Source organism: Ambystoma mexicanum, chromosome 8 (assembly GCF_040938575.1).
Source record: "Ambystoma mexicanum isolate Mex_15411 chromosome 8, UKY_AmexF1_1, whole genome shotgun sequence".
In the NCBI taxonomy this organism is placed as follows: Eukaryota; Metazoa; Chordata; class Amphibia; order Caudata; family Ambystomatidae; genus Ambystoma; species Ambystoma mexicanum.
Genome location: NC_090929.1, coordinates 731,124,203 through 731,141,353, shown reverse-complemented (window position 1 = coordinate 731,141,353; position 17,151 = coordinate 731,124,203). Strand labels below are relative to the sequence as shown.

The 17,151-nt window shown below is 47.1% G+C and overlaps 48 non-coding genes and 6 pseudogenes across 48 annotated transcripts; all 54 read right to left on the bottom strand.

Annotated features, from left to right (window-relative positions):
- Positions 1 to 426: 426 nt before the first annotated feature.
- Positions 427 to 545, bottom strand: LOC138477784 (5S ribosomal RNA). The gene has a single exon (XR_011271711.1). It is a non-coding gene; the product is annotated as a 5S ribosomal RNA (ribosomal RNA).
- Positions 546 to 651: 106 nt separating this feature from the next.
- LOC138478027 (5S ribosomal RNA) lies at positions 652 to 770 on the bottom strand. Its single transcript, XR_011271932.1, has one exon. It is a non-coding gene; the product is annotated as a 5S ribosomal RNA (ribosomal RNA).
- A 106-nt stretch (positions 771 to 876) lies between these two features.
- LOC138475586 (5S ribosomal RNA) lies at positions 877 to 995 on the bottom strand. Its single transcript, XR_011269717.1, has one exon. It is a non-coding gene; the product is annotated as a 5S ribosomal RNA (ribosomal RNA).
- Positions 996 to 1,101: 106 nt separating this feature from the next.
- On the bottom strand, positions 1,102 to 1,220 carry LOC138475585 (5S ribosomal RNA). The gene has a single exon (XR_011269716.1). It is a non-coding gene; the product is annotated as a 5S ribosomal RNA (ribosomal RNA).
- Positions 1,221 to 1,684: 464 nt separating this feature from the next.
- On the bottom strand, positions 1,685 to 1,793 carry LOC138474026 (5S ribosomal RNA; annotated as a pseudogene).
- Positions 1,794 to 1,899: 106 nt separating this feature from the next.
- On the bottom strand, positions 1,900 to 2,018 carry LOC138475583 (5S ribosomal RNA). The gene has a single exon (XR_011269715.1). It is a non-coding gene; the product is annotated as a 5S ribosomal RNA (ribosomal RNA).
- A 106-nt stretch (positions 2,019 to 2,124) lies between these two features.
- On the bottom strand, positions 2,125 to 2,243 carry LOC138475582 (5S ribosomal RNA). Its single transcript, XR_011269714.1, has one exon. It is a non-coding gene; the product is annotated as a 5S ribosomal RNA (ribosomal RNA).
- A 106-nt stretch (positions 2,244 to 2,349) lies between these two features.
- Positions 2,350 to 2,468, bottom strand: LOC138475580 (5S ribosomal RNA). The gene has a single exon (XR_011269712.1). It is a non-coding gene; the product is annotated as a 5S ribosomal RNA (ribosomal RNA).
- Positions 2,469 to 2,574: 106 nt separating this feature from the next.
- LOC138479093 (5S ribosomal RNA) lies at positions 2,575 to 2,693 on the bottom strand. Its single transcript, XR_011272899.1, has one exon. It is a non-coding gene; the product is annotated as a 5S ribosomal RNA (ribosomal RNA).
- A 106-nt stretch (positions 2,694 to 2,799) lies between these two features.
- LOC138479767 (5S ribosomal RNA) lies at positions 2,800 to 2,918 on the bottom strand. Its single transcript, XR_011273511.1, has one exon. It is a non-coding gene; the product is annotated as a 5S ribosomal RNA (ribosomal RNA).
- A 106-nt stretch (positions 2,919 to 3,024) lies between these two features.
- LOC138479433 (5S ribosomal RNA) lies at positions 3,025 to 3,143 on the bottom strand. Its single transcript, XR_011273208.1, has one exon. It is a non-coding gene; the product is annotated as a 5S ribosomal RNA (ribosomal RNA).
- Positions 3,144 to 3,607: 464 nt separating this feature from the next.
- On the bottom strand, positions 3,608 to 3,716 carry LOC138474661 (5S ribosomal RNA; annotated as a pseudogene).
- A 106-nt stretch (positions 3,717 to 3,822) lies between these two features.
- Positions 3,823 to 3,941, bottom strand: LOC138480146 (5S ribosomal RNA). The gene has a single exon (XR_011273856.1). It is a non-coding gene; the product is annotated as a 5S ribosomal RNA (ribosomal RNA).
- Positions 3,942 to 4,405: 464 nt separating this feature from the next.
- Positions 4,406 to 4,514, bottom strand: LOC138473990 (5S ribosomal RNA; annotated as a pseudogene).
- A 106-nt stretch (positions 4,515 to 4,620) lies between these two features.
- On the bottom strand, positions 4,621 to 4,739 carry LOC138479809 (5S ribosomal RNA). The gene has a single exon (XR_011273549.1). It is a non-coding gene; the product is annotated as a 5S ribosomal RNA (ribosomal RNA).
- A 106-nt stretch (positions 4,740 to 4,845) lies between these two features.
- LOC138478703 (5S ribosomal RNA) lies at positions 4,846 to 4,964 on the bottom strand. Its single transcript, XR_011272546.1, has one exon. It is a non-coding gene; the product is annotated as a 5S ribosomal RNA (ribosomal RNA).
- A 106-nt stretch (positions 4,965 to 5,070) lies between these two features.
- Positions 5,071 to 5,189, bottom strand: LOC138478833 (5S ribosomal RNA). Its single transcript, XR_011272663.1, has one exon. It is a non-coding gene; the product is annotated as a 5S ribosomal RNA (ribosomal RNA).
- Positions 5,190 to 5,295: 106 nt separating this feature from the next.
- LOC138477857 (5S ribosomal RNA) lies at positions 5,296 to 5,414 on the bottom strand. Its single transcript, XR_011271777.1, has one exon. It is a non-coding gene; the product is annotated as a 5S ribosomal RNA (ribosomal RNA).
- A 464-nt stretch (positions 5,415 to 5,878) lies between these two features.
- Positions 5,879 to 5,997, bottom strand: LOC138475753 (5S ribosomal RNA). The gene has a single exon (XR_011269869.1). It is a non-coding gene; the product is annotated as a 5S ribosomal RNA (ribosomal RNA).
- Positions 5,998 to 6,103: 106 nt separating this feature from the next.
- On the bottom strand, positions 6,104 to 6,222 carry LOC138478347 (5S ribosomal RNA). The gene has a single exon (XR_011272223.1). It is a non-coding gene; the product is annotated as a 5S ribosomal RNA (ribosomal RNA).
- Positions 6,223 to 6,686: 464 nt separating this feature from the next.
- LOC138475579 (5S ribosomal RNA) lies at positions 6,687 to 6,805 on the bottom strand. The gene has a single exon (XR_011269711.1). It is a non-coding gene; the product is annotated as a 5S ribosomal RNA (ribosomal RNA).
- A 106-nt stretch (positions 6,806 to 6,911) lies between these two features.
- LOC138475578 (5S ribosomal RNA) lies at positions 6,912 to 7,030 on the bottom strand. The gene has a single exon (XR_011269710.1). It is a non-coding gene; the product is annotated as a 5S ribosomal RNA (ribosomal RNA).
- Positions 7,031 to 7,137: 107 nt separating this feature from the next.
- Positions 7,138 to 7,256, bottom strand: LOC138476795 (5S ribosomal RNA). Its single transcript, XR_011270814.1, has one exon. It is a non-coding gene; the product is annotated as a 5S ribosomal RNA (ribosomal RNA).
- Positions 7,257 to 7,362: 106 nt separating this feature from the next.
- LOC138475577 (5S ribosomal RNA) lies at positions 7,363 to 7,481 on the bottom strand. Its single transcript, XR_011269709.1, has one exon. It is a non-coding gene; the product is annotated as a 5S ribosomal RNA (ribosomal RNA).
- Positions 7,482 to 7,945: 464 nt separating this feature from the next.
- Positions 7,946 to 8,064, bottom strand: LOC138477783 (5S ribosomal RNA). Its single transcript, XR_011271710.1, has one exon. It is a non-coding gene; the product is annotated as a 5S ribosomal RNA (ribosomal RNA).
- A 106-nt stretch (positions 8,065 to 8,170) lies between these two features.
- Positions 8,171 to 8,289, bottom strand: LOC138477805 (5S ribosomal RNA). Its single transcript, XR_011271730.1, has one exon. It is a non-coding gene; the product is annotated as a 5S ribosomal RNA (ribosomal RNA).
- Positions 8,290 to 8,395: 106 nt separating this feature from the next.
- LOC138475576 (5S ribosomal RNA) lies at positions 8,396 to 8,514 on the bottom strand. The gene has a single exon (XR_011269708.1). It is a non-coding gene; the product is annotated as a 5S ribosomal RNA (ribosomal RNA).
- A 106-nt stretch (positions 8,515 to 8,620) lies between these two features.
- Positions 8,621 to 8,739, bottom strand: LOC138475575 (5S ribosomal RNA). Its single transcript, XR_011269707.1, has one exon. It is a non-coding gene; the product is annotated as a 5S ribosomal RNA (ribosomal RNA).
- A 464-nt stretch (positions 8,740 to 9,203) lies between these two features.
- LOC138475574 (5S ribosomal RNA) lies at positions 9,204 to 9,322 on the bottom strand. Its single transcript, XR_011269706.1, has one exon. It is a non-coding gene; the product is annotated as a 5S ribosomal RNA (ribosomal RNA).
- Positions 9,323 to 9,428: 106 nt separating this feature from the next.
- LOC138475572 (5S ribosomal RNA) lies at positions 9,429 to 9,547 on the bottom strand. Its single transcript, XR_011269705.1, has one exon. It is a non-coding gene; the product is annotated as a 5S ribosomal RNA (ribosomal RNA).
- Positions 9,548 to 9,653: 106 nt separating this feature from the next.
- LOC138474508 (5S ribosomal RNA) lies at positions 9,654 to 9,772 on the bottom strand. The gene has a single exon (XR_011269030.1). It is a non-coding gene; the product is annotated as a 5S ribosomal RNA (ribosomal RNA).
- A 106-nt stretch (positions 9,773 to 9,878) lies between these two features.
- LOC138475571 (5S ribosomal RNA) lies at positions 9,879 to 9,997 on the bottom strand. Its single transcript, XR_011269704.1, has one exon. It is a non-coding gene; the product is annotated as a 5S ribosomal RNA (ribosomal RNA).
- A 464-nt stretch (positions 9,998 to 10,461) lies between these two features.
- On the bottom strand, positions 10,462 to 10,580 carry LOC138475570 (5S ribosomal RNA). Its single transcript, XR_011269703.1, has one exon. It is a non-coding gene; the product is annotated as a 5S ribosomal RNA (ribosomal RNA).
- Positions 10,581 to 10,686: 106 nt separating this feature from the next.
- Positions 10,687 to 10,795, bottom strand: LOC138474520 (5S ribosomal RNA; annotated as a pseudogene).
- Positions 10,796 to 10,901: 106 nt separating this feature from the next.
- LOC138476783 (5S ribosomal RNA) lies at positions 10,902 to 11,020 on the bottom strand. The gene has a single exon (XR_011270803.1). It is a non-coding gene; the product is annotated as a 5S ribosomal RNA (ribosomal RNA).
- Positions 11,021 to 11,126: 106 nt separating this feature from the next.
- Positions 11,127 to 11,245, bottom strand: LOC138475568 (5S ribosomal RNA). Its single transcript, XR_011269701.1, has one exon. It is a non-coding gene; the product is annotated as a 5S ribosomal RNA (ribosomal RNA).
- Positions 11,246 to 11,709: 464 nt separating this feature from the next.
- LOC138478132 (5S ribosomal RNA) lies at positions 11,710 to 11,828 on the bottom strand. The gene has a single exon (XR_011272027.1). It is a non-coding gene; the product is annotated as a 5S ribosomal RNA (ribosomal RNA).
- Positions 11,829 to 11,934: 106 nt separating this feature from the next.
- LOC138478026 (5S ribosomal RNA) lies at positions 11,935 to 12,053 on the bottom strand. The gene has a single exon (XR_011271931.1). It is a non-coding gene; the product is annotated as a 5S ribosomal RNA (ribosomal RNA).
- Positions 12,054 to 12,159: 106 nt separating this feature from the next.
- LOC138477660 (5S ribosomal RNA) lies at positions 12,160 to 12,278 on the bottom strand. Its single transcript, XR_011271598.1, has one exon. It is a non-coding gene; the product is annotated as a 5S ribosomal RNA (ribosomal RNA).
- A 106-nt stretch (positions 12,279 to 12,384) lies between these two features.
- Positions 12,385 to 12,503, bottom strand: LOC138475567 (5S ribosomal RNA). The gene has a single exon (XR_011269700.1). It is a non-coding gene; the product is annotated as a 5S ribosomal RNA (ribosomal RNA).
- A 464-nt stretch (positions 12,504 to 12,967) lies between these two features.
- Positions 12,968 to 13,086, bottom strand: LOC138475566 (5S ribosomal RNA). The gene has a single exon (XR_011269699.1). It is a non-coding gene; the product is annotated as a 5S ribosomal RNA (ribosomal RNA).
- A 106-nt stretch (positions 13,087 to 13,192) lies between these two features.
- On the bottom strand, positions 13,193 to 13,311 carry LOC138478034 (5S ribosomal RNA). Its single transcript, XR_011271938.1, has one exon. It is a non-coding gene; the product is annotated as a 5S ribosomal RNA (ribosomal RNA).
- Positions 13,312 to 13,417: 106 nt separating this feature from the next.
- LOC138477377 (5S ribosomal RNA) lies at positions 13,418 to 13,536 on the bottom strand. The gene has a single exon (XR_011271342.1). It is a non-coding gene; the product is annotated as a 5S ribosomal RNA (ribosomal RNA).
- Positions 13,537 to 13,642: 106 nt separating this feature from the next.
- Positions 13,643 to 13,751, bottom strand: LOC138474298 (5S ribosomal RNA; annotated as a pseudogene).
- A 464-nt stretch (positions 13,752 to 14,215) lies between these two features.
- Positions 14,216 to 14,334, bottom strand: LOC138477782 (5S ribosomal RNA). The gene has a single exon (XR_011271709.1). It is a non-coding gene; the product is annotated as a 5S ribosomal RNA (ribosomal RNA).
- Positions 14,335 to 14,440: 106 nt separating this feature from the next.
- Positions 14,441 to 14,559, bottom strand: LOC138478025 (5S ribosomal RNA). The gene has a single exon (XR_011271930.1). It is a non-coding gene; the product is annotated as a 5S ribosomal RNA (ribosomal RNA).
- Positions 14,560 to 14,665: 106 nt separating this feature from the next.
- LOC138475565 (5S ribosomal RNA) lies at positions 14,666 to 14,784 on the bottom strand. The gene has a single exon (XR_011269698.1). It is a non-coding gene; the product is annotated as a 5S ribosomal RNA (ribosomal RNA).
- Positions 14,785 to 14,890: 106 nt separating this feature from the next.
- On the bottom strand, positions 14,891 to 15,009 carry LOC138479929 (5S ribosomal RNA). Its single transcript, XR_011273658.1, has one exon. It is a non-coding gene; the product is annotated as a 5S ribosomal RNA (ribosomal RNA).
- A 463-nt stretch (positions 15,010 to 15,472) lies between these two features.
- LOC138475564 (5S ribosomal RNA) lies at positions 15,473 to 15,591 on the bottom strand. Its single transcript, XR_011269697.1, has one exon. It is a non-coding gene; the product is annotated as a 5S ribosomal RNA (ribosomal RNA).
- Positions 15,592 to 15,697: 106 nt separating this feature from the next.
- Positions 15,698 to 15,816, bottom strand: LOC138478223 (5S ribosomal RNA). Its single transcript, XR_011272110.1, has one exon. It is a non-coding gene; the product is annotated as a 5S ribosomal RNA (ribosomal RNA).
- Positions 15,817 to 15,922: 106 nt separating this feature from the next.
- Positions 15,923 to 16,041, bottom strand: LOC138476826 (5S ribosomal RNA). Its single transcript, XR_011270842.1, has one exon. It is a non-coding gene; the product is annotated as a 5S ribosomal RNA (ribosomal RNA).
- A 106-nt stretch (positions 16,042 to 16,147) lies between these two features.
- On the bottom strand, positions 16,148 to 16,256 carry LOC138474297 (5S ribosomal RNA; annotated as a pseudogene).
- A 474-nt stretch (positions 16,257 to 16,730) lies between these two features.
- On the bottom strand, positions 16,731 to 16,849 carry LOC138475563 (5S ribosomal RNA). Its single transcript, XR_011269696.1, has one exon. It is a non-coding gene; the product is annotated as a 5S ribosomal RNA (ribosomal RNA).
- Positions 16,850 to 16,955: 106 nt separating this feature from the next.
- Positions 16,956 to 17,074, bottom strand: LOC138475561 (5S ribosomal RNA). Its single transcript, XR_011269695.1, has one exon. It is a non-coding gene; the product is annotated as a 5S ribosomal RNA (ribosomal RNA).
- Positions 17,075 to 17,151: the final 77 nt, after the last annotated feature.

The following is a 17,151-nucleotide window of genomic DNA, read 5'->3' as shown; positions in this document are numbered from 1 at the left end:
TTTAGTAAGCTAAGCCATGCAGCCACTTGCAACATGATACCACGCTCATCGCTCGATCAGCGCTCGATCAGGCGAGATATATAAGACTGGTGGGCCCATTCAGGACTCCTATGTCTGGTAGGATAACTTTAATCCATCCATCCTGTTTCTGTTGCAGGGAGGTGGAGAGAACAATCAACACAATAACGGCTTTCTTTCATGCCTCTTGAAGGACTCAATATTCTCTGTACTGCATTACATGTGAAAGTCGATTTATTACCCATGAACACACTACCTGTATGCTAATTATATGTAAATAGGTAGCTCCAGCCCTCATAATGTTGTCCAACATTTCCGCTATAAAACGGGATAAAATTATTTTGGAAACATACCAAATTTGAAAAGTAATTGAGAAGTTGTGCAATTACTAATCATGGAGCACAAAATAGCCTACAGCACCTGGTATTCCCAGGCGGTCTCCCATCCAGGTACTAACTAGGCCCGACACTGCTTAGCTTCCGAGATCAAACGAGATCGGGCGCATTCAGTGTGGTGTGGCCGTAGGCTCAGGGCCTAGTGAGTTTTGTACTTTTAAGCATCTAGTCGGCTAGACCTTGCAGTTTTGAAAGGCAATTGAGAAATGGCTCACTTCCTGAACTTGGAGCACAAAAAAGCCTACAGCACCTGGTATTCCCAGGCGGTCTCCCATCCAGGTACTAACTAGGCCCGACACTGCTTTGCTTCCGAGATCAGACGAGATCGGGCGCATTCAGTGTGGTGTGGCCGTAGGCTCTGGTCCTAGTGAGTTTTGTACTTTTAAGCATCTAGTCGGCTAGACCTTGCAGTTTTGAAAGGCAATTGAGAAATGGCTCACTTCCTGAACTTGGAGCACAAAAAAGCCTACAGCACCTGGTATTCCCAGGCGGTCTCCCATCCAGGTACTAACTAGGCCCGACACTGCTTAGCTTCCGAGATCAGACGAGATCGGGCGCATTCAGTGTGGTGTGGCCGTAGGCTCTGGACCTAGTGAGTTTTGTACTTTTAAGCATCTAGTCGGCTAGACCTTGCAGTTTTGAAAGGCAATTGAGAAATGGCTCACTTCCTGAACTTGGAGCACAAAAAAGCCTACAGCACCTGGTATTCCCAGGCGGTCTCCCATCCAGGTACTAACTAGGCCCGACACTGCTTAGCTTCCGAGATCAGACGAGATCGGGCGCATTCAGTGTGGTGTGGCCGTAGGCTCGAGTAATGCTAAGAATATTACTCTTATGCATTTGCATTTAGTAAGCTAAGCCATGCAGCCACTTGCAACATGATACCACGCTCATCGCTCGATCAGCGCTCGATCAGGCGAGATATATAAGACTGGTGGGCCCATTCAGGACTCCTATGTCTGGTAGGATAACTTTAATCCATCCATCCTGTTTCTGTTGCAGGGAGGTGGAGAGAACAATCAACACAATAACGGCTTTCTTTCATGCCTCTTGAAGGACTCAATATTCTCTGTACTGCATTACATGTGAAAGTCGATTTATTACCCATGAACACACTACCTGTATGCTAATTATATGTAAATAGGTAGCTCCAGCCCTCATAATGTTGTCCAACATTTCCGCTATAAAACGGGATAAAATTATTTTGGAAACATACCAAATTTGAAAAGTAATTGAGAAGTTGTGCAATTACTAATCATGGAGCACAAAATAGCCTACAGCACCTGGTATTCCCAGGCGGTCTCCCATCCAGGTACTAACTAGGCCCGACACTGCTTAGCTTCCGAGATCAGGTGCATTCAGTGTGGTGTGGCCGTAGGCTCTGGGCCTAGTGAGTTTTGTACTTTTAAGCATCTAGTCGGCTAGACCTTGCAGTTTTGAAAGGCAATTGAGAAATGGCTCACTTCCTGAACTTGGAGCACAAAAAAGCCTACAGCACCTGGTATTCCCAGGCGGTCTCCCATCCAGGTACTAACTAGGCCCGACACTGCTTAGCTTCCGAGATCAGACGAGATCGGGCGCATTCAGTGTGGTGTGGCCGTAGGCTCTGGTCCTAGTGAGTTTTGTACTTTTAAGCATCTAGTCGGCTAGACCTTGCAGTTTTGAAAGGCAATTGAGAAAATGCTCACTTCCTGAACTTGGAGCACAAAAAAGCCTACAGCACCTGGTATTCCCAGGCGGTCTCCCATCCAGGTACTAACTAGGCCCGACACTGCTTAGCTTCCGAGATCAGACGAGATCGGGCGCATTCAGTGTGGTGTGGCCGTAGGCTCTGGGCCTAGTGAGTTTTGTACTTTTAAGCATCTAGTCGGCTAGACCTTGCAGTTTTGAAAGGCAATTGAGAAATGGCTCACTTCCTGAACTTGGAGCACAAAAAAGCCTACAGCACCTGGTATTCCCAGGCGGTCTCCCATCCAGGTACTAACTAGGCCCGACACTGCTTAGCTTCCGAGATCAGACGAGATCGGGCGCATTCAGTGTGGTGTGGCCGTAGGCTCTGGTCCTAGTGAGTTTTGTACTTTTAAGCATCTAGTCGGCTAGACCTTGCAGTTTTGAAAGGCAATTGAGAAATGGCTCACTTCCTGAACTTGGAGCACAAAAAAGCCTACAGCACCTGGTATTCCCAGGCGGAATCCCATCCAGGTACTAACTAGGCCCGACACTGCTTAGCTTCCGAGATCAGACGAGATCGGGCGCATTCAGTGTGGTGTGGCCGTAGGCTCTGGGCCTAGTGAGTTTTGTACTTTTAAGCATCTAGTCGGCTAGACCTTGCAGTTTTGAAAGGCAATTGAGAAATGGCTCACTTCCTGAACTTGGAGCACAAAAAAGCCTACAGCACCTGGTATTCCCAGGCGGTCTCCCATCCAGGTACTAACTAGGCCCGACACTGCTTAGCTTCTGAGATCAGACGAGATCGGGCGCATTCAGTGTGGTGTGGCCGCAGGCTCTGGGCCTAGTGAGTTTTGTACTTTTAAGCATCTAGTCGGCTAGACCTTGCAGTTTTGAAAGGCAATTGAGAAATGGCTCACTTCCTGAACTTGGAGCACAAAAAAGCCTACAGCACCTGGTATTCCCAGGCGGTCTCCCATCCAGGTACTAACTAGGCCCGACACTGCTTAGCTTCGGAGATCAGACGAGATCGGGCGCATTCAGTGTGGTGTGGCCGTAGGCTCGAGTAATGCTAAGAATATTACTCTTATGCATTTGCATTTAGTAAGCTAAGCCATGCAGCCACTTGCAACATGATACCACGCTCATCGCTCGATCAGCGCTCGATCAGGCGAGATATATAAGACTGGTGGGCCCATTCAGGACTCCTATGTCTGGTAGGATAACTTTAATCCATCCATCCTGTTTCTGTTGCAGGGAGGTGGAGAGAACAATCAACACAATAACGGCTTTCTTTCATGCCTCTTGAAGGACTCAATATTCTCTGTACTGCATTACATGTGAAAGTCGATTTATTACCCATGAACACACTACCTGTATGCTAATTATATGTAAATAGGTAGCTCCAGCCCTCATAATGTTGTCCAACATTTCCGCTATAAAACGGGATAAAATTATTTTGGAAACATACCAAATTTGAAAAGTAATTGAGAAGTTGCGCAATTACTAATCATGGAGCACAAAATAGCCTACAGCACCTGGTATTCCCAGGCGGTCTCCCATCCAGGTACTAACTAGGCCCGACACTGCTTAGTTTCCGAGATCAGGCGCATTCAGTGTGGTGTGGCCGTAGGCTCTGGGCCTAGTGAGTTTTGTACTTTTAAGCATCTAGTCGGCTAGACCTTGCAGTTTTGAAAGGCAATTGAGAAATGGCTCACTTCCTGAACTTGGAGCACAAAAAAGCCTACAGCACCTGGTATTCCCAGGCAGTCTCCCATCCAGGTACTAACTAGGCCAGACACTGCTTAGCTTCCGAGATCAGACGAGATCGGGCGCATTCAGTGTGGTGTGGCCGTAGGCTCTAGTAATGCTAAGAATATTACTCTTATGCATTTGCATTTAGTAAGCTAAGCCATGCAGCCACTTGCAACATGATACCACGCTCATCGCTCGATCAGCGCTCGATCAGGCGAGATATATAAGACTGGTGGGCCCATTCAGGACTCCTATGTCTGGTAGGATAACTTTAATCCATCCATCCTGTTTCTGTTGCAGGGAGGTGGAGAGAACAATCAACACAATAACGGCTTTCTTTCATGCCTCTTGAAGGACTCAATATTCTCTGTACTGCATTACATGTGAAAGTCGATTTATTACCCATGAACACACTACCTGTATGCTAATTATATGTAAATAGGTAGCTCCAGCCCTCATAATGTTGTCCAACATTTCCGCTATAAAACGGGATAAAATTATTTTGGAAACATACCAAATTTGAAAAGTAATTGAGAAGTTGTGCAATTACAAATCATGGAGCACAAAATAGCCTACAGCACCTGGTATTCCCAGGCGGTCTCCCATCCAGGTACTAACTAGGCCCGACACTGCTTAGCTTCCGAGATCGGGCGCATTCAGTGTGGTGTGGCCGTAGGCTCTGGGACTAGTGAGTTTTGTACTTTTAAGCATCTAGTTGGCTAGACCTTGCAGTTTTGAAAGGCAATTGAGAAATGGCTCACTTCCTGAACTTGGAGCACAAAAAAGCCTACAGCACCTGGTATTCCCAGGCGGTCTCCCATCCAGGTACTAACTAGGCCTGACACTGCTTAGCTTCCGAGATCAGACGAGATCGGGCACATTCAGTGTGGTGTGGCCGTAGGCGCTGGTCCTAGTGAGTTTTGTACTTTTAAGCATCTAGTCGGCTAGACCTTGCAGTTTTGAAAGGCAATTGAGAAATGGCTCACTTCCTGAACTTGGAGCACAAAAAAGCCTACAGCACCTGGTATTCCCAGGCGGTCTCCCATCCAGGTACTAACTAGGCCCGACACTGCTTAGCTTCCGAGATCAGACGAGATCGGGCGCATTCAGTGTGGTGTGGCCCTAGGCTCTGGGCCTAGTGAGTTTTGTACTTTTAAGCATCTAGTCGGCTAGACCTTGCAGTTTTGAAAGGCAATTGAGAAATGGCTCACTTCCTGAACTTGGAGCACAAAAAAGCCTACAGCACCTGGTATTCCCAGGCGGTCTCCCATCCAGGTACTAACTAGGCCCGACACTGCTTAGCTTCCGAGATCAGACAAGATCGGGCGCATTCAGTGTGGTGTGGCCGTAGGCTCTGGGCCTAGTGAGTTTTGTACTTTTAAGCATCTAGTCGGCTAGACCTTGCAGTTTTGAAAGGCAATTGAGAAATGGCTCACTTCCTGAACTTGGAGCACAAAAAAGCCTACAGCACCTGGTATTCCCAGGCGGTCTCCCATCCAGGTACTAACTAGGCCCGACACTGCTTAGCTTCCGAGATCAGACGAGATCGGGCGCATTCAGTGTGGTGTGGCCATAGGCTCGAGTAATGCTAAGAATATTACTCTTATGCATTTGCATTTAGTAAGCTAAGCCATGCAGCCACTTGCAACATGATACCACGCTCATCGCTCGATCAGCGCTCGATCAGGCGAGATATATAAGACTGGTGGGCCCATTCAGGACTCCTATGTCTGGTAGGATAACTTTAATCCATCCATCCTGTTTCTGTTGCAGGGAGGTGGAGAGAACAATCAACACAATAACGGCTTTCTTTCATGCCTCTTGAAGGACTCAATATTCTCTGTACTGCATTACATGTGAAAGTCGATTTATTACCCATGAACACACTACCTGTATGCTAATTATATGTAAATAGGTAGCTCCAGCCCTCATAATGTTGTCCAACATTTCCGCTATAAAACGGGATAAAATTATTTTGGAAACATACCAAATTTGAAAAGTAATTGAGAAGTTGCGCAATTACTAATCATGGAGCACAAAATAGCCTACAGCACCTGGTATTCCCAGGCGGTCTCCCATCCAGGTACTAACTAGGCCCAACACTGCTTAGCTTCCGAGATCAGACGAGATCGGGCGCATTCAGTGTGGTGTGGCCGTAGGCTCTGGGCCTAGTGAGTTTTGTACTTTTAAGCATCTAGTCGGCTAGACCTTGCAGTTTTGAAAGGCAATTGAGAAATGGCTCACTTCCTGAACTTGGAGCACAAAAAAGCCTACAGCACCTGGTATTCCCAGGCAGTCTCCCATCCAGGTACTAACTAGGCCCGACACTGCTTAGCTTCCGAGATCAGACGAGATCGGGCGCATTCAGTGTGGTGTGGCCGTAGGCTCTAGGAATGCTAAGAATATTACTCTTATGCATTTGCATTTAGTAAGCTAAGCCATGCAGCCACTTGCAACATGATACCACGCTCATCGCTCGATCAGCGCTCGATCAGGCGAGATATATAAGACTGGTGGGCCCATTCAGGACTCCTATGTCTGGTAGGATAACTTTAATCCATCCATCCTGTTTCTGTTGCAGGGAGGTGGAGAGAACAATCAACACAATAACGGCTTTCTTTCATGCCTCTTGAAGGACTCAATATTCTCTGTACTGCATTACATGTGAAAGTCGATTTATTACCCATGAACACACTACCTGTATGCTAATTATATGTAAATAGGTAGCTCCAGCCCTCATAATGTTGTCCAACATTTCCGCTATAAAACGGGATAAAATTATTTTGGAAACATACCAAATTTGAAAAGTAATTGAGAAGTTGTGCAATTACTAATCATGGAGCACAAAATAGCCTACAGCACCTGGTATTCCCAGGCGGTCTCCCATCCAGGTACTAACTAGGCCCGACACTGCTTAGCTTCCGAGATCAGACGAGATCGGGCGCATTCAGTGTGGTGTGGCCGTAGGCTCTGGGCCTAGTGAGTTTTGTACTTTTAAGCATCTAGTCGGCTAGACCTTGCAGTTTTGAAAGGCAATTGAGAAATGGCTCACTTCCTGAACTTGGAGCACAAAAAAGCCTACAGCACCTGGTATTCCCAGGCGGTCTCCCATCCAGGTACTAACTAGGCCCGACACTGCTTAGCTTCCGAGATCAGACGAGATCGGGCGCATTCAGTGTGGTGTGGCCGTAGGCTCTGGTCCTAGTGAGTTTTGTACTTTTAAGCATCTAGTCGGCTAGACCTTGCAGTTTTGAAAGGCAATTGAGAAATGGCTCACTTCCTGAACTTGGAGCACAAAAAAAGCCTACAGCACCTGGTATTCCCAGGTGGTCTCCCATCCAGGTACTAACTAGGCCCGACACTGCTTAGCTTCCGAGATCAGACGAGATCGGGCGCATTCAGTGTGGTGTGGCCGTAGGCTCTGGGCCTAGTGAGTTTTGTACTTTTAAGCATCTAGTCGGCTAGACCTTGCAGTTTTGAAAGGCAATTGAGAAATGGCTCACTTCCTGAACTTGGAGCACAAAAAAGCCTACAGCACCTGGTATTCCCAGGCGGTCTCCCATCCAGGTACTAACTAGGCCCGACACTGCTTAGCTTCCGAGATCAGACGAGATCGGGCGCATTCAGTGTGGTGTGGCCGTAGGCTCTAGAAATGCTAAGAATATTACTCTTATGCATTTGCATTTAGTAAGCTAAGCCATGCAGCCACTTGCAACATGATACCACGCTCATCGCTCGATCAGCGCTCGATCAGGCGAGATATATAAGACTGGTGGGCCCATTCAGGACTCCTATGTCTGGTAGGATAACTTTAATCCATCCATCCTGTTTCTGTTGCAGGGAGGTGGAGAGAACAATCAACACAATAACGGCTTTCTTTCATGCCTCTTGAAGGACTCAATATTCTCTGTACTGCATTACATGTGAAAGTCGATTTATTACCCATGAACACACTACCTGTATGCTAATTATATGTAAATAGGTAGCTCCAGCCCTCATAATGTTGTCCAACATTTCCGCTATAAAACGGGATAAAATTATTTTGGAAACATACCAAATTTGAAAAGTAATTGAGAAGTTGTGCAATTACTAATCATGGAGCACAAAATAGCCTACAGCACCTGGTATTCCCAGGCGGTCTCCCATCCAGGTACTAACTAGGCCCGACACTGCTTAGCTTCCGAGATCAAACGAGATCGGGCGCATTCAGTGTGGTGTGGCCGTAGGCTCAAGGTCTAGTGAGTTTTGTACTTTTAAGCATCTAGTCGGCTAGACCTTGCAGTTTTGAAAGGCAATTGAGAAATGGCTCACTTCCTGAACTTGGAGCACAAAAAAGCCTACAGCACCTGGTATTCCCAGGCGGTCTCCCATCCAGGTACTAACTAGGCCCGACACTGCTTTGCTTCCGAGATCAGATGAGATCGGGCGCATTCAGTGTGGTGTGGCCGTAGGCTCTGGTCCTAGTGAGTTTTGTACTTTTAAGCATCTAGTCGGCTAGACCTTGCAGTTTTGAAAGGCAATTGAGAAATGGCTCACTTCCTGAACTTGGAGCACAAAAAAGCCTACAGCACCTGGTATTCCCAGGCGGTCTCCCATCCAGGTACTAACTAGGCCCGACACTGCTTAGCTTCCGAGATCAGACGAGATCGGGCGCATTCAGTGTGGTGTGGCCGTAGGCTCTGGACCTAGTGAGTTTTGTACTTTTAAGCATCTAGTCGGCTAGACCTTGCAGTTTTGAAAGGCAATTGAGAAATGGCTCACTTCCTGAACTTGGAGCACAAAAAAGCCTACAGCACCTGGTATTCCCAGGCGGTCTCCCATCCAGGTACTAACTAGGCCCGACACTGCTTAGCTTCCGAGATCAGACGAGATCGGGCGCATTCAGTGTGGTGTGGCCGTAGGCTCGAGTAATGCTAAGAATATTACTCTTATGCATTTGCATTTAGTAAGCTAAGCCATGCAGCCACTTGCAACATGATACCACGCTCATCGCTCGATCAGCGCTCGATCAGGCGAGATATATAAGACTGGTGGGCCCATTCAGGACTCCTATGTCTGGTAGGATAACTTTAATCCATCCATCCTGTTTCTGTTGCAGGGAGGTGGAGAGAACAATCAACACAATAACGGCTTTCTTTCATGCCTCTTGAAGGACTCAATATTCTCTGTACTGCATTACATGTGAAAGTCGATTTATTACCCATGAACACACTACCTGTATGCTAATTATATGTAAATAGGTAGCTCCAGCCCTCATAATGTTGTCCAACATTTCCGCTATAAAACGGGATAAAATTATTTTGGAAACATACCAAATTTGAAAAGTAATTGAGAAGTTGTGCAATTACTAATCATGGAGCACAAAATAGCCTACAGCACCTGGTATTCCCAGGCGGTCTCCCATCCAGGTACTAACTAGGCCCGACACTGCTTAGCTTCCGAGATCAGACGAGATCGGGCGCATTCAGTGTGGTGTGGCCGTAGGCTCTGGGCCTAGTGAGTTTTGTACTTTTAAGCATCTAGTCGGCTAGACCTTGCAGTTTTGAAAGGCAATTGAGAAATGGCTCACTTCCTGAACTTGGAGCACAAAAAAGCCTACAGCACCTGGTATTCCCAGGCGGTCTCCCATCCAGGTACTAACTAGGCCCGACACTGCTTAGCTTCCGAGATCAGACGAGATCGGGCGCATTCAGTGTGGTGTGGCCGTAGGCTCTGGTCCTAGTGAGTTTTGTACTTTTAAGCATCTAGTCGGCTAGACCTTGCAGTTTTGAAAGGCAATTGAGAAAATGCTCACTTCCTGAACTTGGAGCACAAAAAAGCCTACAGCACCTGGTATTCCCAGGCGGTCTCCCATCCAGGTACTAACTAGGCCCGACACTGCTTAGCTTCCGAGATCAGACGAGATCGGGTGCATTCAGTGTGGTGTGGCCGTAGGCTCTGGGCCTAGTGAGTTTTGTACTTTTAAGCATCTAGTCGGCTAGACCTTGCAGTTTTGAAAGGCAATTGAGAAATGGCTCACTTCCTGAACTTGGAGCACAAAAAAGCCTACAGCACCTGGTATTCCCAGGCGGTCTCCCATCCAGGTACTAACTAGGCCCGACACTGCTTAGCTTCCGAGATCAGACGAGATCGGGCGCATTCAGTGTGGTGTGGCCGTAGGCTCTAGAAATGCTAAGAATATTACTCTTATGCATTTGCATTTAGTAAGCTAAGCCATGCAGCCACTTGCAACATGATACCACGCTCATCGCTCGATCAGCGCTCGATCAGGCGAGATATATAAGACTGGTGGGCCCATTCAGGACTCCTATGTCTGGTAGGATAACTTTAATCCATCCATCCTGTTTCTGTTGCAGGGAGGTGGAGAGAACAATCAACACAATAACGGCTTTCTTTCATGCCTCTTGAAGGACTCAATATTCTCTGTACTGCATTACATGTGAAAGTCGATTTATTACCCATGAACACACTACCTGTATGCTAATTATATGTAAATAGGTAGCTCCAGCCCTCATAATGTTGTCCAACATTTCCGCTATAAAACGGGATAAAATTATTTTGGAAACATACCAAATTTGAAAAGTAATTGAGAAGTTGTGCAATTACTAATCATGGAGCACAAAATAGCCTACAGCACCTGGTATTCCCAGGCGGTCTCCCATCCAGGTACTAACTAGGCCCGACACTGCTTAGCTTCCGAGATCAGACGAGATCGGGCGCATTCAGTGTGGTGTGGCCGTAGGCTCTGGGCCTAGTGAGTTTTGTACTTTTAAGCATCTAGTCGGCTAGACCTTGCAGTTTTGAAAGGCAATTGAGAAATGGCTCACTTCCTGAACTTGGAGCACAAAAAAGCCTACAGCACCTGGTATTCCCAGGCGGTCTCCCATCCAGGTACTAACTAGGCCCGACACTGCTTAGCTTCCGAGATCAGACGCATTCAGTGTGGTGTGGCCGTAGGCTCTGGTCCTAGTGAGTTTTGTACTTTTAAGCATCTAGTCGGCTAGACCTTGCAGTTTTGAAAGGCAATTGAGAAATGGCTCACTTCCTGAACTTGGAGCACAAAAAAGCCTACAGCACCTGGTATTCCCAGGTGGTCTCCCATCCAGGTACTAACTAGGCCCGACACTGCTTAGCTTCCGAGATCAGACGAGATCGGGCGCATTCAGTGTGGTGTGGCCGTAGGCTCTGGGCCTAGTGAGTTTTGTACTTTTAAGCATCTAGTCGGCTAGACCTTGCAGTTTTGAAAGGCAATTGAGAAATGGCTCACTTCCTGAACTTGGAGCACAAAAAAGCCTACAGCACCTGGTATTCCCAGGCGGTCTCCCATCCAGGTACTAACTAGGCCCGACACTGCTTAGCTTCCGAGATCAGACGAGATCGGGCGCATTCAGTGTGGTGTGGCCGTAGGCTCTAGAAATGCTAAGAATATTACTCTTATGCATTTGCATTTAGTAAGCTAAGCCATGCAGCCACTTGCAACATGATACCACGCTCATCGCTCGATCAGCGCTCGATCAGGCGAGATATATAAGACTGGTGGGCCCATTCAGGACTCCTATGTCTGGTAGGATAACTTTAATCCATCCATCCTGTTTCTGTTGCAGGGAGGTGGAGAGAACAATCAACACAATAACGGCTTTCTTTCATGCCTCTTGAAGGACTCAATATTCTCTGTACTGCATTACATGTGAAAGTCGATTTATTACCCATGAACACACTACCTGTATGCTAATTATATGTAAATAGGTAGCTCCAGCCCTCATAATGTTGTCCAACATTTCCGCTATAAAACGGGATAAAATTATTTTGGAAACATACCAAATTTGAAAAGTAATTGAGAAGTTGTGCAATTACTAATCATGGAGCACAAAATAGCCTACAGCACCTGGTATTCCCAGGCGGTCTCCCATCCAGGTACTAACTAGGCCCGACACTGTTTAGCTTCCGAGATCAAACGAGATCGGGCGCATTCAGTGTGGTGTGGCCGTAGGCTCAGGGCCTAGTGAGTTTTGTACTTTTAAGCATCTAGTCGGCTAGACCTTGCAGTTTTGAAAGGCAATTGAGAAATGGCTCACTTCCTGAACTTGGAGCACAAAAAAGCCTACAGCACCTGGTATTCCCAGGCGGTCTCCCATCCAGGTACTAACTAGGCCCGACACTGCTTTGCTTCCGAGATCAGACGAGATCGGGCGCATTCAGTGTGGTGTGGCCGTAGGCTCTGGTCCTAGTGAGTTTTGTACTTTTAAGCATCTAGTCGGCTAGACCTTGCAGTTTTGAAAGGCAATTGAGAAATGGCTCACTTCCTGAACTTGGAGCACAAAAAAGCCTACAGCACCTGGTATTCCCAGGCGGTCTCCCATCCAGGTACTAACTAGGCCCGACACTGCTTAGCTTCCGAGATCAGACGAGATCGGGCGCATTCAGTGTGGTGTGGCTGTAGGCTCTGGACCTAGTGAGTTTTGTACTTTTAAGCATCTAGTCGGCTAGACCTTGCAGTTTTGAAAGGCAATTGAGAAATGGCTCACTTCCTGAACTTGGAGCACAAAAAAGCCTACAGCACCTGGTATTCCCAGGCGGTCTCCCATCCAGGTACTAACTAGGCCCGACACTGCTTAGCTTCCGAGATCAGACGAGATCGGGCGCATTCAGTGTGGTGTGGCCGTAGGCTCGAGTAATGCTAAGAATATTACTCTTATGCATTTGCATTTAGTAAGCTAAGCCATGCAGCCACTTGCAACATGATACCACGCTCATCGCTCGATCAGCGCTCGATCAGGCGAGATATATAAGACTGGTGGGCCCATTCAGGACTCCTATGTCTGGTAGGATAACTTTAATCCATCCATCCTGTTTCTGTTGCAGGGAGGTGGAGAGAACAATCAACACAATAACGGCTTTCTTTCATGCCTCTTGAAGGACTCAATATTCTCTGTACTGCATTACATGTGAAAGTCGATTTATTACCCATGAACACACTACCTGTATGCTAATTATATGTAAATAGGTAGCTCCAGCCCTCATAATGTTGTCCAACATTTCCGCTATAAAACGGGATAAAATTATTTTGGAAACATACCAAATTTGAAAAGTAATTGAGAAGTTGTGCAATTACTAATCATGGAGCACAAAATAGCCTACAGCACCTGGTATTCCCAGGCGGTCTCCCATCCAGGTACTAACTAGGCCCGACACTGCTTAGCTTCCGAGATCAGACGAGATCGGGCGCATTCAGTGTGGTGTGGCCGTAGGCTCTGGGCCTAGTGAGTTTTGTACTTTTAAGCATCTAGTCGGCTAGACCTTGCAGTTTTGAAAGGCAATTGAGAAATGGCTCACTTCCTGAACTTGGAGCACAAAAAAGCCTACAGCACCTGGTATTCCTAGGCGGTCTCCCATCCAGGTACTAACTAGGCCCGACACTGCTTAGCTTCCGAGATCAGACGAGATCGGGCGCATTCAGTGTGGTGTGGCCGTAGGCTCTGGTCCTAGTGAGTTTTGTACTTTTAAGCATCTAGTCGGCTAGACCTTGCAGTTTTGAAAGGCAATTGAGAAAATGCTCACTTCCTGAACTTGGAGCACAAAAAAGCCTACAGCACCTGGTATTCCCAGGTGGTCTCCCATCCAGGTACTAACCAGGCCCGACACTGCTTAGCTTCCGAGATCAGACGAGATCGGGCGCATTCAGTGTGGTGTGGCCGTAGGCTCTGGGCCTAGTGAGTTTTGTACTTTTAAGCATCTAGTCGGCTAGACCTTGCAGTTTTGAAAGGCAATTGAGAAATGGCTCACTTCCTGAACTTGGAGCACAAAAAAGCCTACAGCACCTGGTATTCCCAGGCGGTCTCCCATCCAGGTACTAACTAGGCCCGACACTGCTTAGCTTCCGAGATCAGGCGCATTCAGTGTGGTGTGGCCGTAGGCTCTAGAAATGCTAAGAATATTACTCTTATGCATTTGCATTTAGTAAGCTAAGCCATGCAGCCACTTGCAACATGATACCACGCTCATCGCTCGATCAGCGCTCGATCAGGCGAGATATATAAGACTGGTGGGCCCATTCAGGACTCCTATGTCTGGTAGGATAACTTTAATCCATCCATCCTGTTTCTGTTGCAGGGAGGTGGAGAGAACAATCAACACAATAACGGCTTTCTTTCATGCCTCTTGAAGGACTCAATATTCTCTGTACTGCATTACATGTGAAAGTCGATTTATTACCCATGAACACACTACCTGTATGCTAATTATATGTAAATAGGTAGCTCCAGCCCTCATAATGTTGTCCAACATTTCCGCTATAAAACGGGATAAAATTATTTTGGAAACATACCAAATTTGAAAAGTAATTGAGAAGTTGTGCAATTACTAATCATGGAGCACAAAATAGCCTACAGCACCTGGTATTCCCAGGCGGTCTCCCATCCAGGTACTAACTAGGCCCGACACTGCTTAGCTTCCGAGATCAAACGAGATCGGGCGCATTCAGTGTGGTGTGGCCGTAGGCTCAGGGCCTAGTGAGTTTTGTACTTTTAAGCATCTAGTCGGCTAGACCTTGCAGTTTTGAAAGGCAATTGAGAAATGGCTCACTTCCTGAACTTGGAGCACAAAAAAGCCTACAGCACCTGGTATTCCCAGGCGGTCTCCCATCCAGGTACTAACTAGGCCCGACACTGCTTTGCTTCCGAGATCAGACGAGATCGGGCGCATTCAGTGTGGTGTGGCCGTAGGCTCTGGTCCTAGTGAGTTTTGTACTTTTAAACATCAAGTCGGCTAGACCTTGCAGTTTTGAAAGGCAATTGAGAAATGGCTCACTTCCTGAACTTGGAGCACAAAAAAGCCTACAGCACCTGGTATTCCCAGGCGGTCTCCCATCCAGGTACTAACTAGGCCCGACACTGCTTAGCTTCCGAGATCAGACGAGATCGGGCGCATTCAGTGTGGTGTGGCCGTAGGCTCTGGACCTAGTGAGTTTTGTACTTTTAAGCATCTAGTCGGCTAGACCTTGCAGTTTTGAAAGGCAATTGAGAAATGGCTCACTTCCTGAACTTGGAGCACAAAAAAGCCTACAGCACCTGGTATTCCCAGGCGGTCTCCCATCCAGGTACTAACTAGGCCCGACACTGCTTAGCTTCCCAGATCAGACGAGATCGGGCGCATTCAGTGTGGTGTGGCCGTAGGCTCGAGTAATGCTAAGAATATTACTCTTATGCATTTGCATTTAGTAAGCTAAGCCATGCAGCCACTTGCAACATGATACCACGCTCATCGCTCGATCAGCGCTCGATCAGGCGAGATATATAAGACTGGTGGGCCCATTCAGGACTCCTATGTCTGGTAGGATAACTTTAATCCATCCATCCTGTTTCTGTTGCAGGGAGGTGGAGAGAACAATCAACACAATAACGGCTTTCTTTCATGCCTCTTGAAGGACTCAATATTCTCTGTACTGCATTACATGTGAAAGTCGATTTATTACCCATGAACACACTACCTGTATGCTAATTATATGTAAATAGGTAGCTCCAGCCCTCATAATGTTGTCCAACATTTCCGCTATAAAACGGGATAAAATTATTTTGGAAACATACCAAATTTGAAAAGTAATTGAGAAGTTGTGCAATTACTAATCATGGAGTTCAAATAGCCTACAGCACCTGGTATTCCCAGGCGGTCTCCCATCCAGGTACTAACTAGGCCCGACACTGCTTAGCTTCCGAGATCAGACGAGATCGGGCGCATTCAGTGTGGTGTGGCCGTAGGCTCTGGGCCTAGTGAGTTTTGTACTTTTAAGCATCTAGTCGGCTAGACCTTGCAGTTTTGAAAGGCAATTGAGAAATGGCTCACTTCCTGAACTTGGAGCACAAAAAAGCCTACAGCACCTGGTATTCCCAGGCGGTCTTCCATCCAGGTACTAACTAGGCCCGACACTGCTTAGCTTCCGAGATCAGACGAGATCGGGCGCATTCAGTGTGGTGTGGCCGTAGGCTCTGGTCCTAGTGAGTTTTGTACTTTTAAGCATCTAGTCGGCTAGACCTTGCAGTTTTGAAAGGCAATTGAGAAAATGCTCACTTCCTGAACTTGGAGCACAAAAAAGCCTACAGCACCTGGTATTCCCAGGCGGTCTCCCATCCAGGTACTAACCAGGCCCGACACTGCTTAGCTTCCGAGATCAGACGAGATCGGGCGCATTCAGTGTGGTGTGGCCGTAGGCTCTGGGCCTAGTGAGTTTTGTACTTTTAAGCATCTAGTCGGCTAGACCTTGCAGTTTTGAAAGGCAATTGAGAAATGGCTCACTTCCTGAACTTGGAGCACAAAAAAGCCTACAGCACCTGGTATTCCCAGGCGGTCTCCCATCCAGGTACTAACTAGGCCCGACACTGCTTAGCTTCCGAGATCAGGCGCATTCAGTGTGGTGTGGCCGTAGGCTCTAGAAATGCTAAGAATATTACTCTTATGCATTTGCATTTAGTAAGCTAAGCCATGCAGCCACTTGCAACATGATACCACGCTCATCGCTCGATCAGCGCTCGATCAGGCTCGATCAGGCGAGATATATAAGACTGGTGGGCCCATTCAGGACTCCTATGTCTGGTAGGATAACTTTAATCCATCCATCCTGTTTCTGTTGCAGGGAGGTGGAGAGAACAATCAACACAATAACGGCTTTCTTTCATGCCTCTTGAAGGACTCAATATTCTCTGTACTGCATTACATGTGAAAGTCGATTTATTACCCATGAACACACTACCTGTATGCTAATTATATGTAAATAGGTAGCTCCAGCCCTCATAATGTTGTCCAACATTTCCGCTATAAAACGGGATAAAATTATTTTGGAAACATACCAAATTTGAAAAGTAATTGAGAAGTTGTGCAATTACTAATCATGGAGCACAAAATAGCCTACAGCACCTGGTATTCCCAGGCGGTCTCCCATCCAGGTACTAACTAGGCCCGACACTGCTTAGCTTCCGAGATCAGACGAGATCGGGCGCATTCAGTGTGGTGTGGCCGTAGGCTCAGGGCCTAGTGAGTTTTGTACTTTTAAGCATCTAGTCGGCTAGACCTTGCAGTTTTGAAAGGCAATTGAGAAATGGCTCACTTCCTGAACTTGGAGCACAAAAAAGCCTACAGCACCTGGTATTCCCAGGCGGTCTCCCATCCAGGTACTAACTAGGCCCGACACTGCTTAGCTTCCGAGATCAGACGAGATCGGGCGCATTCAGTGTGGTGTGGCCGTAGGCTCTGGTCCTAGTGACTTTTGTACTTTTAAGCATCTAGTCGGCTAGACCTTGCAGTTTTGAAAGGCAATTGAGAAATG